Source organism: Schistocerca nitens, chromosome 1, assembly GCF_023898315.1.
Source record: "Schistocerca nitens isolate TAMUIC-IGC-003100 chromosome 1, iqSchNite1.1, whole genome shotgun sequence".
NCBI lineage: Eukaryota > Metazoa > Arthropoda > Insecta > Orthoptera > Acrididae > Schistocerca > Schistocerca nitens.
The window spans coordinates 273,618,719-273,634,136 of NC_064614.1; the positions used below are offsets into that span (position 1 = coordinate 273,618,719).

Here is a 15,418-nt window from a genome sequence, read left to right on the forward strand (position 1 = left end):
TCCAACAACTGTGGGTTTGCATATCTAGCTACCAAATTCCCCCGTCTTTCAGCTGCAAAAATAAAGGATGGTGTATTTGTGGGCCCACAAATCAAGGAGCTGCAGAAAGATGCAAATTTTGAAGCATGTTTAACTGATAAAGAAAAAACTGCATGTGACTGTTTCAAGATGGTGTCGGAAAACTTCCTCGGAAGAAGAAGGGCTACTAACTACAAAGCAATGGTGCAGCATATCAGGATTTGGGGTGCAATATGTCTTTGAAGGTACATATGATGGACTCTCATCTGGACTACTTCACAGAGAGTTGTAGTGACCTATCGGATGAATACGGGGAAAGATTCCATAAAGATATTTCTACCACAGAAAGGCGCTATGAAGGGAAGTGTGTACCTTCTATGTTAGCTGATTATCGCTGGAATATCATTCGAGAGAAGAAACATTCACAATACAAGAGAAAAAAGTGATGTGCATTACAAGGCAGTGGCTCATTGTCTGTCAATTTTCTGTAATTTCTCATGTCAAATAAATGCTTCAAAGTGTGTACACAAAGGTTACTGTGTTATATGTTAGATCCCACCCTCCATTAATGTGATGAACTTATAATATCATAAAGATGTGCATTTGTTTGTCGAATTTCACCTCACGTTTGCTGCACTATATCAGAAACTGAAAAGATAAACAAAATTGCGATTACTCATAAACTATCCCTGACAGAAAAAAACCAAAAACAGTTTTCAATTCAGCACTCAAAATACAACTAGGATCACAATATTTTTTATCAGAAATAGAAAAAAAGGTTTTTTTTTGTAGAACAGTGTAATTGTCTGAAAATAAAAAATAAAACTTTTCACCCGAGGAAAGACTTGAACCAAGGACCTCTCGTTCCGAAGCTGCTCACGATAACCACGGGACCACGGCCCTCCTAAACTGAAAATAACCTTAATGTTTGATATCTTGCGCATGGACTACTCAGTTTGTATATTTTACTTATTTTTTTCATAGTTCCACAGAACTTCTTCCTGTTTTCTCGATTGATCTGTGTTTAGTTTTTCAAGGCCTATCCACTGTGCCAGCTTATAACTAAATCTGAGGAGGGTGCGATAGGGAGGTTCCCTTGTTAGCTTCTACAGCTAGTACTATTGTTTGAAACATGCACGTAGAATAGATAGTATCTTGTCTGCCTAATACTCTAAAAGCTCTTTTCTGCAGTTTAAATACTTGATTACTTGAGTTTTGGAAGCCATACCCCATAATACAGCATCAAATGCAAGAAAGGTATGCAGTATACCAAATCACATCATCCTCACTGCTTGGGTGTTGACATATGGAGCTATTCTTCCTGAAACATGTAAGTTAGATGTTTCCAATTTGTTGTGCCCATAATAGTTTGCTACTTATGCATATACCTAAGAATTTACACTCACTGCAGATTTTTCGCCGGCTGGGGTGACGAGCGGTTCTAGGAGCTACAGTCTGGAACCGCGCCACTGCTACGGTCGCAGGTTCGAATCCTGCCTCGGGCATGGATGTGTGTGATGTCCTTAGGTTAGTTAGGTTTAAGTAGATATAAGTTCTAGGGGATTGATGACCTCAGAAGTTAAGTCCCATAGTGCTCAAAGCCATTTTTTGCAGATTTTTCTAATGTGTTGCTATCTTGAGAATCAATACAATGTTGCAAGTCATCAACATTGATGGAAATTATGTTTCATTTTTGTAAGTTGATCTTTAGACTGTCATTTTCAAACTTTGATTTTGTTATATTTACAATTTTTTACCTCTGTGCCTAGATTAAACATGTAATTTCCTCAACAAATGCCTGAAGTATCTTCTGAATACATTTTAATGAAGGTATCATTTTTAAATGCATTTGGGAAGTCATTGACATAGCATATAAACAGGAAGGGACCAATTATCGATACTTGAGGCACACTGAATTTAATATTCCTGACGATTGATGTCTATCTCTTTAAGGTTTCTCCATTATTGTGTGTGATTGTGTTACACTGTCTTTTTTTTTTTATACAGGACGTTATGTAAAAGTTTTCCACTGATGCCATCTCTGACCAGTTTTGACAGGGGTATCTCATGATCAACCCTAAAAAAAGCCTGTGATAGATCTAGAAAAACTCTAGCTATATGCATGCCTTCATCAATCTTGTCAAGAACATCCAGCATTAATTGTAGCGTTGCTGTCATGGTGCTGCAACCACTCCTATAACCATGCTAAACAATCTTCCAAGAGGCACTGCATATTATAATGTTCTAAGACACAGTTCAGAATTATTTTTTTCAATGAACTTACTGAAAACGGAAGTTAAAGCGATTGGTCTGTAATTTTCTGCTAGTTATTTATCACCTTTTTTTTTACAGAGGTTTAACAATGGGTAATTTTAGTATATCAGGGACCACTCCTTCTTTTAAGACACTATTTATCAGATGCATCAAATGATATACTAGATTATGTTGCCATTGTTTAACTAGAAATCGAGAAATTTCATCCCAGTTAGGATAGTTTTTGTTTTTACATTCTCTGGTGAGCTGCAAAATATCAATGAGTTCAACTTCTAGGAGTTGCTCAGGATCAGAGTTGACCTCAGCATGATTTACAACATGTACTTTATCTGTAGCACAAAAGTCAGATTATAAAAATCTATGACAGAGTCATTAAAAACGTTGCATATCTCGTGAGGCTTGGTGACACTATTGTTATTAGATTTCTGTATGTTGATGTTATTTTTTAGTTTTGTTTTATTGTCTCTTACTATGGACAAGCCTGTGTTTGAGATACAATCTGAGTGTTGTACTTTCAAGTTGGCCTAGGAGGTACAGATGCGATCATCTACAATAGTAGTTGAAATATATCAATGGCACACTAACGTACACAGAGAAACACTGCTGTTGAAACACCAGATTGTCAAATCGTAATTTCTTTCGGTTGACACACTTCCCGGTATGTGTCGATGTATAAGTCAAGCTGTCAAAGTTCTTGTAAGCCTTTGACAGCAACCTGGGTCTAGGGACAGAAGATCTTGGTGTCATCAGGTGAGCCAATCGGTAGCATCGGCTGACTTTAGGTCTGCAGCTTGTAGCGCTTTATGTTGGCAGACTGCAAAAGCTTACAGACCTAACAGAAATGGAAATGAGTGTTTGGTGTCATTGGGCGGGAGGCCCCTTGCGGGGCAGGTCCGGCCGCCTTGGTGCAGGTCTTACTACATTCGATGCCACATTGGGCGACCTGCACGACGGATGGGGATGAAATGATGATGAAGACAGCATAACACCCAGTCCCTGAGCGGAGAAAATCCCCGACCCAGCTGGGAATCGAACGTGGGCCCATAGATGGCAATCCGTCACACTGACCACTAATCTACCGGGGAGGACATCTTGCTAACAATAAAATTATGGAAAGTACGATGTTGCGACGACGCCCTTCTACTGTCATCCCAAATATTACGCTTCTCGTATATGTAATTTACACAAAATTTCATCAAAATCGAAATATGAAATAAAACTTCTGTACATTTATTTCAGAAATCTGATATAGAAGTCTCATTTGCCGCATGTGCAGTTTAAATCTAATTTCTGAGACATTTGTAAGTTTACAAATTGTATCAAAGAAACATGTTGTCATGTACTTTGTCCTGGTTCTCACCGCCCGCAGCTCGTGGTCGTGCGGTAGCGTTCTCGCTTCCCACGCCCAGGTTCCCGGGTTCCCTCGAGCACCGATTCACGTACGGGAATGCCATCAACATCTGGGAAGCGTGCCAGCAGATTGTGGCCCACATCAACAGAACGGCGCCGGGAAGCATCACAGTGGAAGCAATCACCACCCCAGACTGCAACCCATTTCCACGGCCCATGCGACTGGCGACTCTCTGGATCCTCGCCATGACGGCACACGCCATCGTAGCGCGGAGGCAGACCGACCAGCTGGCCTTCCTGATGCACCTCTGAGAGGAGAACAAGACAGCGCAGCAGCACAGGCGATACCACGAGAACTTCAAAAACTTCCTGCAGATTCCACTGCAGACAGCAATCGCCAGAGTCCTTCCCAGCCTGTGACCCTCAGCACCGCCACCAGCCACCTCACCACACTCACCACAAGAAGAACGTGTGCAGTGATAGTGAACAAGTGCAACAAAAAAGATAAAGTGCTTTCTCTTCTCGCATCAAATAGTGAAGTATAGTAGTATAAAGTGTTTCTTCTTAGTGAAATCAGTGACACAAAGTGCTTCTCACCAAACATCTGTCATACTCGCAGCCAAAACAGTGTCAAAAGTATGCACAGGAGTACATTATTAGATATTTTTTTAAAATGATTTCCTTTACTTTGTGCCTATAAAATTCTATTGATTACTCACACTATCCTTTCTGCTTCTATTATGTAATTTGACAAATTTTTCTGTCTTCAATTTAGGTATATTCTGTAGTATATGTAAAAAAAAGTTTCTTCCACTTCTGCTCCACCTATAATGGTGACGTTTCCCTCATACTGTCCCACTTAACAGTGTAATTAGAGGAAGAGATCAAACCAGAATACACAATATGCCTGTGGCATCACAAGTGCATCACATACAGAAACATAAACTCAAAATCAATGCATCGATGCCAAATATAAACTGTTATGCCTGTCGTGCAATGTCTACCCCCCTTAAAAAAAAAGACGACAAATGCTCATGTAAAAGGGTTTAAGGAACAAACAATAAGAGAAAAACGAAAAAGGAAAATATAAAAACGAAAACATATAAATGACAGTAATATTAACCATCACTAGGAATATAATAGATTAATAGAATAAAATGTCTTTTTTTAAATGTATCGTTGTTAATATATTTAAATAAATATATATGGTTACAAAAAAAAAAGTTCGATTCCCGGCGGGGCCAGGGATTTTCTCTGCCTTCCTGTCTTTGGGTTAGTTAGGTTTAAGTAGTTCTAAGTTCTAGGGGACTGATGACCATAGATGTTAAGTCCCATAGTGCTCAGAGCCTTTTTTTCTGGTTCTCACCATAAAAGATTTGCTTTTACAGTTTGCTTTACCTTTTTATCTCATTGTCATTAGCAGAGACAATTTTATTTGCTTTTTATCAGCAGAAACACTAATCGCAATCAGACACAACAGGCAGTTTTTATTCAAAACTCACACTATTGTGCAGTACTAAAGTAGTCTTTATAATCAATAAGCATGAATATCTGCAGCACAATTTGCACCTGCTAGCAACGTCTTCATCCAAAACATATTTAGCGAGAAAATTTCCAAGGTCAGTACCACTGTGGGAAACGCCATTGATAGGTGTTTTTCCATCTCAAGCAAAAACTGAAAAATGAGACCCCTTCTTTTTTACTACCATTGGTCTTCTCAATTTCCCACATCTCTCCTCCATACCAGCAACATCCAGTGGCACAAAAATGCAAATATACTGTTATATTTCTAATCATTAAATTAAGGCGGCAAGACATCTTTGTTTTCTGGGAACAGCCCTCAATTTTCATGCTTTGTCCTCAATTCCCTTAAAACTGAAGACCACAACTTCTTATTTCTTGTCCTCAATTTTTGACATTGCTCAAAACAACTGAAATAGGAATAATGTACTGAACATTTTAAACTAGCATTCAACTAAATATACCAGTGCAACCAAATTGGCATCAATTACTAATTTTATTTTGTTTGATGAAAATGGAAAGATAACTATTTTCTGGCGCAAATGACTTTTTCCTTGGATTTAGGAATTATGCTATACTGATGGGAGACATGCTGAAGCATCAAACTAGGTCATCTGGATAATAGTGATGTTATTTCGTTTCTGTTTTACTTGAAATATTTTTAGAATGAGGTATAAATCTCAACTTTTTCAGCATCTACTTTCTTACGATTAAATAAAAACATGACAACTTGTTTGCATTTACTACAAAGTGTTTTACAACTATAAGAGGCGTTCAAAAAGAAACGAGCCAGATTCTGGAATTCGCAAACCGGTGACAGGAGGGTAATATCGTGGCATGTGGAACAAGGTGTGGTTCCAACTAGGTCCTGGAAGTTCACAGCCCATCGCTAGAGGACACGCATGCACGTCATGTGACTATACAGAGCTAGCAGCAGCGTGCATCAGTCGTCAACGCTGCCAGTCAAATGGCCCACTGTCTTGCTCATCTGCAGCACTATGCTCAGGAAGGGAATGCGTTCCTGGCACAAGTGGTGGTTGGAGATGAGTCATGGTGTCATCACTTCGAACCAGAATCAAAACGAGAAAGTCTCCAGTAGAAGCCTCCAGTGTCACCACCGTCAAAAATAGCCAAGGCCATCCACACGAGTGCAGGAAAGTTTATGCTGCCGTTCTTCTTTGACCAAGATGGCACCCTTCTGATTCACTTCCTGCAGCACGGGACAACAGTGAATGCCCAGCGCTACTCACAAACCTTAACGACCCTTTGCCAAACGATCAAATCAAAACGACCAGGCAGTCTTACTCATGGGGTCATTCTGCATACGGCCAACACATTCACGGCATTCCTGCAGAAATTCAAATGGGACGTTCTCGGCCCCTCTCCATACAGTGCGGACCTTTCTCCCTGTGATTACGCCATTTTTGGTCACCTTAAAGAGGCTCTGAGGGGCAAACGATTCACCTCCGACAACGACGTCCAGCTGTATGTGCGGAACTGGTTAACATTGAAGCCCAGGGAATTTTATAAGACAGCCATTCACCACCTTGTGTCATACTGGGACAAGTGTCACGACAGCCAGGGTCAATACTTCTAACATACAGGTATTGGTTTCTGTAATTATGCGTCCAATTCGTTTCTTTTTGAACACCCTTTACATTATTAGCCGCACTGGTGGCGCAGTTGTCTAAGCAATTTCTGTTTCATACTCAGTAGTGGCTGCTTTAGTTTTGAATTAGGTAGAAGCAACGTATTTAATTTCATCAAAGTAAGTAAAGACATAAGTAACTGAAATAAATCGTTGCAGTTCCTTCGTAAGTTGCATTTTATTTCCTGATGTTGACTAGTTTCGGACACCTGTGTCCATTTTCAAACCACTCATATCGTAAGTGTGACAATACAGGCAAAAGCCTATGTACAAAAATTGCCCCTGCACTGACGATCAAAGCGGCACTACGGCGCCGGCCGCGGTGGCCGAGCGGTTCTAGGCGCTTCAGTACGGAACCGCGCGATTTCTACGGTCGCAGGTTCGAATCATGCCTCGGGCATGGATCGGTGTGATGTCCTTGGGTTAGTTAGGTTTAAGTAGTTCTAAGTTCTAGGGGACTAATGACCTCAGATGTTAAGTCCCATAGTGCTCAGAGGTATTTTGGCACTACGGCCGACTCAACAATAAACAGACCATACAGGACAGAGAGGGGAGATTTTTCATTTGCAGCATGCTGCAAGTTCGTACTTACGTAAATAATTTGGACAGTGTTTTAATTTTTCCTCGTTTCCTGTTTTCTCCTCATTTGCTCAGTTTTTTTCGCTGCCTGATTTAAAATTATTTCTTTCTGTCCTTTGTCTCGCCTAAAAATTTGCCGTCCTAGGCGGCTGCCTAGTCTTGCCTAACGTTAAAATAGTCCTGACTGAGGACACTACGGAGACAGTTCGACCAATTTTCAAAATGTTTCATACTCTGACAAATACTACATAAAACACTGGTATCGCATAGATCATCCTCTAGTAAAGCCTGTCAGCTGTTTGATTCTCCAGTCCAGTGCAATATAGCAATAACTACCTTTGCACCTCCAGATTTGTGAAATATAATTACAAGTCTTTGTGTTATTGGTAAATTCAATTCGCTGAAAGTAATGTTACATAAAAATACAAAGCTGCTCATAAACTGCTGTAGCTGGATGCGAACTTCTTGCAAAAAGTTAATTAAAGGTCAAATTCAGCTACAGGTTAACTAAATAAACACTTGTCCATGACCTTCTTGTAACCATTGGCTATAAACAGAGGGATTCGAACCAACCTATCTGTGTTGACATCTGTAGCCTGGAAGTATAGTGTTAGTCAGTTAAGATAATAGGAACTGAAAACTTTTCCCGTGAAAAATTACTCATAGTATATTTTTATTTGTGGGGTATATTTTCGAGAATTTTTTTGTGAAGTCCTTCATTACCGTAAACTATATGTCCTAAACACTGCGTAAATATTCTTGAGGGTATTTGTGTTCTGTCGTTGCATCTACAAAAATGCATGATTTTTTTCACCAGACGCGTTTCGCTTTATTAAGGTAAAGCATCATCAGTGGTCTGTAATTCAGTTATTTACATTTTGATTTGCTTTAAGATCGAAAAACAGTTCGTTAAAAATATGTTGATTTGTACTTACGATGATTTTCACTTGATTTCTGTATTACATCGGAAAATGCTATCTGCTAGCACTTCGTTGACGTTTTTCTTGTTAGACACTGATAATTTTGGTCTAATTTTTAGCTGTTCTGCAGCACTATGCATTTCTTGTGGTTTTCACAGCACACTGTTACACACTTTACTGTTTTCTGTTTCTTTTTGTACTTCTAAGTGCATCAACGATGTGCTAGCATACGGCATTTCCCGATGTTAGCGACAAATCAAGCGAAATCAGTGTCTAACGCAGGAAAACATCAACGATATGCTAACATACGGCATTTCCCGATGTAAGCGAGAAATCGAGTGAAAATCACCGTAAGTACAAATCACATATTCTTAACGAACTGTTTTTCGATCTTACAGCAAATGAAAACGTAAATAACTTAATTACAGACCACTGATGATGCTACCCCAATAAAGCGAAACGTGTCTGGTGAAAAAAAATTACGCATTTTTGTAGTTGCAACGAAAGAACAAATATACCCTCAAGAATTGTAAAGCAATCACTGAAAATATGGCCATACAAATGAAGAATTTAACTGCGTAACTGCTGTAGCTGGATGCGAACTTCTCGCAAAAAGTTAATTAAAGGTCAAATTCAGCTACAGGTTAACTAAATAAACACTTGTCCATGATGTAAGCGAGAAATCAAGTGAAAATCACCGTAAGTACAAATCACATATTCTTAACGAACTGTTTTTCGATCTTACAGCAAATGAAAACGTAAATAACTTAATTACAGACCACTGATGATGCTACCCCAATAAAGCTACAGCTCTACAGGAATGCCTAACCTAGGCACTTCGACACATTGTGGTGTGAAGACTGTGATAACGTACATGTGATTAAAAACTTCAGTAACTAACATACAATTTCGAATTTCGCTCCTTGTCCTAAAGGCGAATGTAAGCTATTCGTTTGAGCAGCTGCCAGCAGGCTCGTGCGCATGCGCACAGCTGAATTCGCGTATGAGCAGTGCCTTCCACTCGCTTCTGGCTACCTGAAGCATGGCTGTTTGCCTTATGAACAGTAGCAGCAAATAGCCGGATGCTGTAGTCTGTCGGTAAACTGAAGACCAAGCGAGCGAGTCCCCACTCTGCCAACCCATCTACGTCACAAGGCACTTCTACAGGCTGTTTCACAACATCGTACCGGCCATGCCGCAGCGCGCGCTTCAAATCTGTGGCGAAGCCGTGTGCAGATGCCTCTCGGCTTCGTTTATTTTTAGACAAATGCATTAAGACCATAAGGAACACGATAGCTTCTTCCGAAACTCAACATTATAGGGTAAATAATATTAACGTAAGAACGGAAGTCAGGATTCTACTACAAACATACAACCAAATGCCTGTTCATGTGAATGTATGTTCCTCTATTGCTATTCGTAAAACGAACCCCATATAATGCAATCAGTCTGTAGAATTTAAGGCTTGTTCTTATTTTGTGTTTCTACTAAAAGGTAAACTGCATTGAAACTTACCAGTTCTTGCAACACAAAGAGTGTTCAAAAACTAAGCAGAAATTTATAGTTTTTTGTGTTGTTAGTCCAATTTGCACTATTTTTTGTCACTGTCTTCGTAAATATGCCTCAAAAGTATGTGTTCAATGTTATGCATATTGGATACTTACTCTGTTGTCAGCTGTCAGAAAGGTTACATGTATTTTGGTAGCATCTATCATTATTTGTTTAGTATAAAAATAAATTAGAGGATCTGTATTAAATTTTGTTATAAGAATGGAATAAAGTGTATGAAATTTTTAGAAATGGTAAATATTGCTTTTGGTGAGCCTGTTATGTGTAAACCAAGGGCAGACAAGTGGTATAAACATTTCAAAGCAGGCCTTTAAAGGATAGCGGTTTTACAAGCATGGATGAGATTAAAAATGCACAGTTAAAGAAACCTATAAACTATCCCGAAGAAACAGTTCCTAAAGTGTTTCGGGTATTGGAAAAAAGCACTGGCACAAGTGTATAGTATGTAATGGGGAATATTTTGAAGAGGGTAACATTGCTGTAGATTAACAAATAAAATTCTTGCCAAAACTTAAATATTTATATGTGAATGCACCTCTTATATCAAGCTTTTTGCTTAGAAGTCCAGAATCGGTGTAAATGTTTCGAAGGAAATTTCAGCAGTGTTTAGAACAGCTATGGCGCACATGTTTTAAGCAATATGTCTTAGAATCAGGTGAACAGTGACCGAGATAGAGATTTAGATTTCCATAAGCATCCAAGGTTTTACGTGATTTTGAAACTGTCTGTAACGATAGGTTTCCTCCCAAAACTATTAGTTTTTCTTCGTGGCGATTCCAGTAAACCAATGCGACTTATTTTCCTTACTTATGCGTCCTATTAGGTGAGGCTGACGTTTGCGTAAATTGCAGCCCTTTCATTGGGACTGGTAATACTAGCCAACAGTTATTTTTGGGTTGCCTCTTTAATACGCGCTGTAATAACATTAGAGACGATCAAACGCTCGTTATTCCCCAAATACCTCCTCTTCCTCGCATTCTGCACATTTTCTTGCAATGCTAGACGATTATCCATCACTTCCGGATATCGAAGTACATCAGTAAGTATACAAAGTTTTACTGACTCTGGCAACTAAGATCCCACGAACAGAAACGACGTATGTCACTACACGCCGATCTACACCGCTAGACAGATAACGGGCAACAGATTTTGGGTGCCCCTGTAGGCCGGTGGCAGCGTTCTTCCGGGAAAGACCACTTCCCCCACCAAAAGCGCTGCTCGCTCTTGAGTTTACAGAAGTTTCGTATGAGCAGTTGACAGCGGGCTCGTGCGCATGCGCAGAACTGAATTTGCGTATGAGCAGTGCCTTCCTCCCGCTTCTGGCAACTTGAAGCGTGGCTGTTTGCTGTATCAGCAGTAGCAGCAAGTAGCCAGATACCACCCGGAAAAATTTTTCTGGCGCGCCCAAGCTGCCAGATTCGCGCATGCGCAGAGCAAGCTGAATTATAGGGGGGAAGGGGGGTCCTCCTCCACGTGACCCTTGTATATGTTTCGTCATTCCTGATATTGCTGGTCTCTTCGTTTACATATCCCACGTCAAATGAAAACAAAACAGATTTCTGTGGCCGGGAGCCATCAAGTAAATTAATATACATTCTCATAATCATGAAAGACCAAAATAAGTTAGTGGTTTCAATTTTCTTATTTCATATTATTTCCACGTTATTAGCAATCAACCATTAATGTGTTAATGAAGCTATTTGTGGCTGTTTTGTAGAGAAATTTGCTTTTATTAATTTTTTTCCGCTGAGGCAGGTAGTTTATTTGAAACGAAGTGTTTCATTCCGCACTATTGGCTACATTCAACTTCGTTCCATTTCAAGCGCAAATTTTCATTTTCTGGGACGAATGACATTATACCATAATAAAGAACCAGACATGAGAATACAGTACTGGACCTCCAAGAAAATTGGTATCACGAAAACCACATAGAAAAGCTGAATATCGTGTACTTCAGAGTGCACCTGGACATAGAAATGTGCAATTAGAGCGGAATGAAACATTTTAGTATCGTTTATGAAATTCCGATGCTGCTGGAGTAGTCTCTGATGTCCTGTTCCTTTTATGACACTGTAAGATCTCTTAATGCTATTTATGTACGAACATAGTAAACATTGACTTGAAGCTGACTAAGTATGAAAATTTGGTTAGTAGTTTTGAACCAAATATTTTGTTTCAAATATATTGACAGCTGCAACAGAATTTTACAAATCTGCCTTCTGTGAAACAGTGTTACTCGATCACAAGGCACTTGTCTAGTACTTCCTCTAGGCCAGAAGTTATTTCTTAATTTATGATTACATATTAAATTTATAGAATGCCATTCTATGCTTAATTGTAGACTGACAGCATACCGTGTTTTATCGTTTTAACTCCCCACGTGGCTTTATATTTATTCCTAGAGTAGAATATAAACTGTCATTTGTACAGTTTCTTTGCCTCACAGACAACCTTGTTAATTTTTTGCACATTTTGAAATAGTCATGAAATTTATTGTCCTTTATTGTGTTGTAAGCTACACAAGAAACTGCTCCTTTTTTTGTTTTTGCAAGAAATTTGTATTCCATCCTACCAGTTTTTTGCAGTGCAAAAAATGGTTCAAATGGCTCTGAGCACTATGGGACTTAACATCAGTGGTCATCAGTCCCCTAGAACTTAGAACTACTTAAACCTAACTAACCTAAGGACATCACACACATCCATGCCCGAGGCAGGATTCGAACCTGCGACCGTAGCAGCCTCGCAGCTCCGGACTGAGCGCCTAGAACCGCGAGACCACAGCGGCCGGCTTTTTTGCAGTGCTGTGTAGATGGAAACCTGATTGGAAATGCTACATAACAATATTTTTGTGCACGAATTAAAAAAAAAAAATCTGTCAAAGTCACTCCATAGCAAAATCTTATGGTACGTTGACCTGTGGAGTCTAATTTTGAAATGATATTATGCCAAGAACTGCTTCCTTATTTGCATCCTTCATCTGGGTGGGATATGGTAAAACAATTTCTCTAAGTACAACTCTGTATGTCCTCTCAACAACATGCCGCAGGTCTGCACATGGTCACGTGATGCCCCACCAAGAAAGTCTCCCACCATGAAGCGCTACGAACTGACCCGAAAGTCTCCCACCATGAAGCGCTACGAACCGACCCGAAGTCAGCCGAGCGCAACCGATCGGCACCAAGATTTGCTGTCCCGAGACATAAGTAAAGACAACATGCATCTTTGGTTTGATTTGAAAGTCGGAGGAGGGTTTGGAAGCACCAATCATTTTCCTTGTGGTGGTGTTTGAATGCGTGTGAACAATGTTGTGCTGTGAGTTTCTACTACTGGCTTATGAAGACAAAATCTGATGTAGAGGTGTTAAATATCTGGACCTCAGCGTGTTTCGCTTGTTATATTGTCAACAGGCATCCGGATAATCTGCAAAGGTAATCATGTAAGGAAATTCGTATATTTTGTGGAATGTTTATTGTAAATAGTAACTACAGCATTCGTGTAATTGCGTGTTTTGTTCATTGTCTTTATACCTAGTAGTCATGTTTAATATAAAGTAACTCTGCAGTTGTCGCTGTGTGTAGCTGTACACTATAAATACACTTTAGCAGGCTATGTATCTTGTGATTTCTGACGATGGAAATGCAAGGAGACAAACGATGACTTATTTACTGACCATAAATTCCCGTGGTACATATTGTAGTGAAGGCTGAATTGATAGCGTAAGCTGCATAATTCAAACGTATTACTTTCTGCGGGATCGTTCAGGACGAAGAAAACGGTACAACTTGGCAGATCTAATTGTGAACAAATTGCGAAAGCTTTATATGTTGTAACAGAAAGAGTGTCCCGTGTACGAGCCAGAATCCGGCTTTGTCTTATAGCTTCAGTCATCTGTTTGGTATTGCTGTTCATGCTGTGATGTAAATTTGCGGTAACTGCATCCGCGTGGAAACCGTAAAGATGAAGATGATTGCCGCACACTTATCATTTTATAGCTGTTGACGGATTTTGGAAGTCATTTAAGCTTAAGTAATCACCTTTTTATGCCGTGAAAACAAAACGTGCACCTGCATATGTTTTTTTTTTTTTTCCATATCTGTTTGGAAGGTTATCTCAGTCTGAATGGCTTTTGTTGTCTTTGCTTTTGTCAGTTTAAGATAGTTTTTCTAAATTTGTTGTAAAAGTAATTTACACATCCACGTCAATATTATTTTTCTATTTATCCTACATGTCAATTCAGCAGTCGTAAAAATGTATGTGTGGGTCAATTTATACTTCGCTTCATTCAATTGTGGTTGACAGTTGAGAACTGCAATGAGCTCCATAGTGGTCAAGTTAGGTTCCGTGCGAGTTGGAACACTATGTCCATTTCAGTTTGGAACACCATTTTGTGTAATTTACTTGTTTGTTTTTCAATATGATGGGATAGCTTATTTTGTTTCAGGTAGAAAATTTTTATATCATTAATCTGCATGCAAAATGACTTGTTTATAGTTGATAAAACAGTGTGTGCATCATTAGTTACCCTGCACTTGTCACAGAAAGTGCATAAAGAATAATAAGGAAGGGGATAACTTACATTAAAAGGTGATATAATTGTGCCTCTTGTTGGTGTGTGCTGTGCTCAGATTTTTTACCTATGTATAAATGATACTTTTATACCTAGAAGTGTGTCCTTAGACATAGTGACTGTGTAACCTAGTCCACCTACCCACAGAAGACTATACAACATGAAGTATTTCAAATTGTGACAAACATTTGAGCAAAGAATCATTCTAAGCTGTTGGGGTATGCTATGTATCAGCAACTTATTACCATTTTGTACACGGTATCTGAAAAGGTATTCATTTAATTTCTTTTAATTGTATTGTTTGAAATGAATTTTGAAGGACATAGTTGTAACACTGTTTCTTCTCAGAGTTCAAAATTGGGATCAGCTTGAACTGATTGGTGCAATTCGTACGCGTTGAAAGGTTTGAACTTCCGCCACTGGAACACCAAACAACAAAACTTTCATAATATTCTGTATGGTAATACATTTACAGCTTTCCTCCATGAGCCACCTTATGATGTGATGTGTGGCAGATGGTATTTCATGTATTACTGTCACTTCCCTCTTTTCAAATTCCATTCAGCAACAGTGTAGGAGGCTGCCTACTGGAATTGGATGAGCAGTTCAGTGACTCTCTTGTGCTCACTAATAATTGTCATTCATTTTTAGTGACCATGGTGATTGAATGTTAACATTCCGAACAAAAGTGTACATAATCATTTATTTACATATGGAATCAGAATATTTTGTAACCACAGCCGAACTATGGACAGACAGTACACCAACTTCATAACGCCTCAGTCCGTTAGTACAGTGCCACAATACAGTCCCAGGTCTTTATCACATCGCCTGATACTGAATAGTTTACCCTTAAAATATGAACGTTATATTTTGTTGCACTTTTTAGTCAGATGTGGAATCAGAATGTTGTTATTTGTAGGCGAGATGGTGTGATGTTACCCTCCCATGGTCGGGGTCTCTGGCTGGTGG

At 39.3% G+C, this 15,418-nt stretch overlaps 1 protein-coding gene across 1 annotated transcript in view; it reads left to right on the forward strand.

Annotated features, from left to right (window-relative positions):
* Positions 1-14,193: 14,193 nt before the first annotated feature.
* Positions 14,194-15,418, forward strand: part of LOC126248088 (uncharacterized) — a 237,304-nt gene continuing 236,079 nt past the window's right edge. Inside the window, exon 1 of the mRNA XM_049948752.1 lies at positions 14,194-14,320. The gene's annotated coding sequence lies outside the window, so the exon portion shown is untranslated. The remainder of the gene's footprint in view (positions 14,321-15,418) is intronic.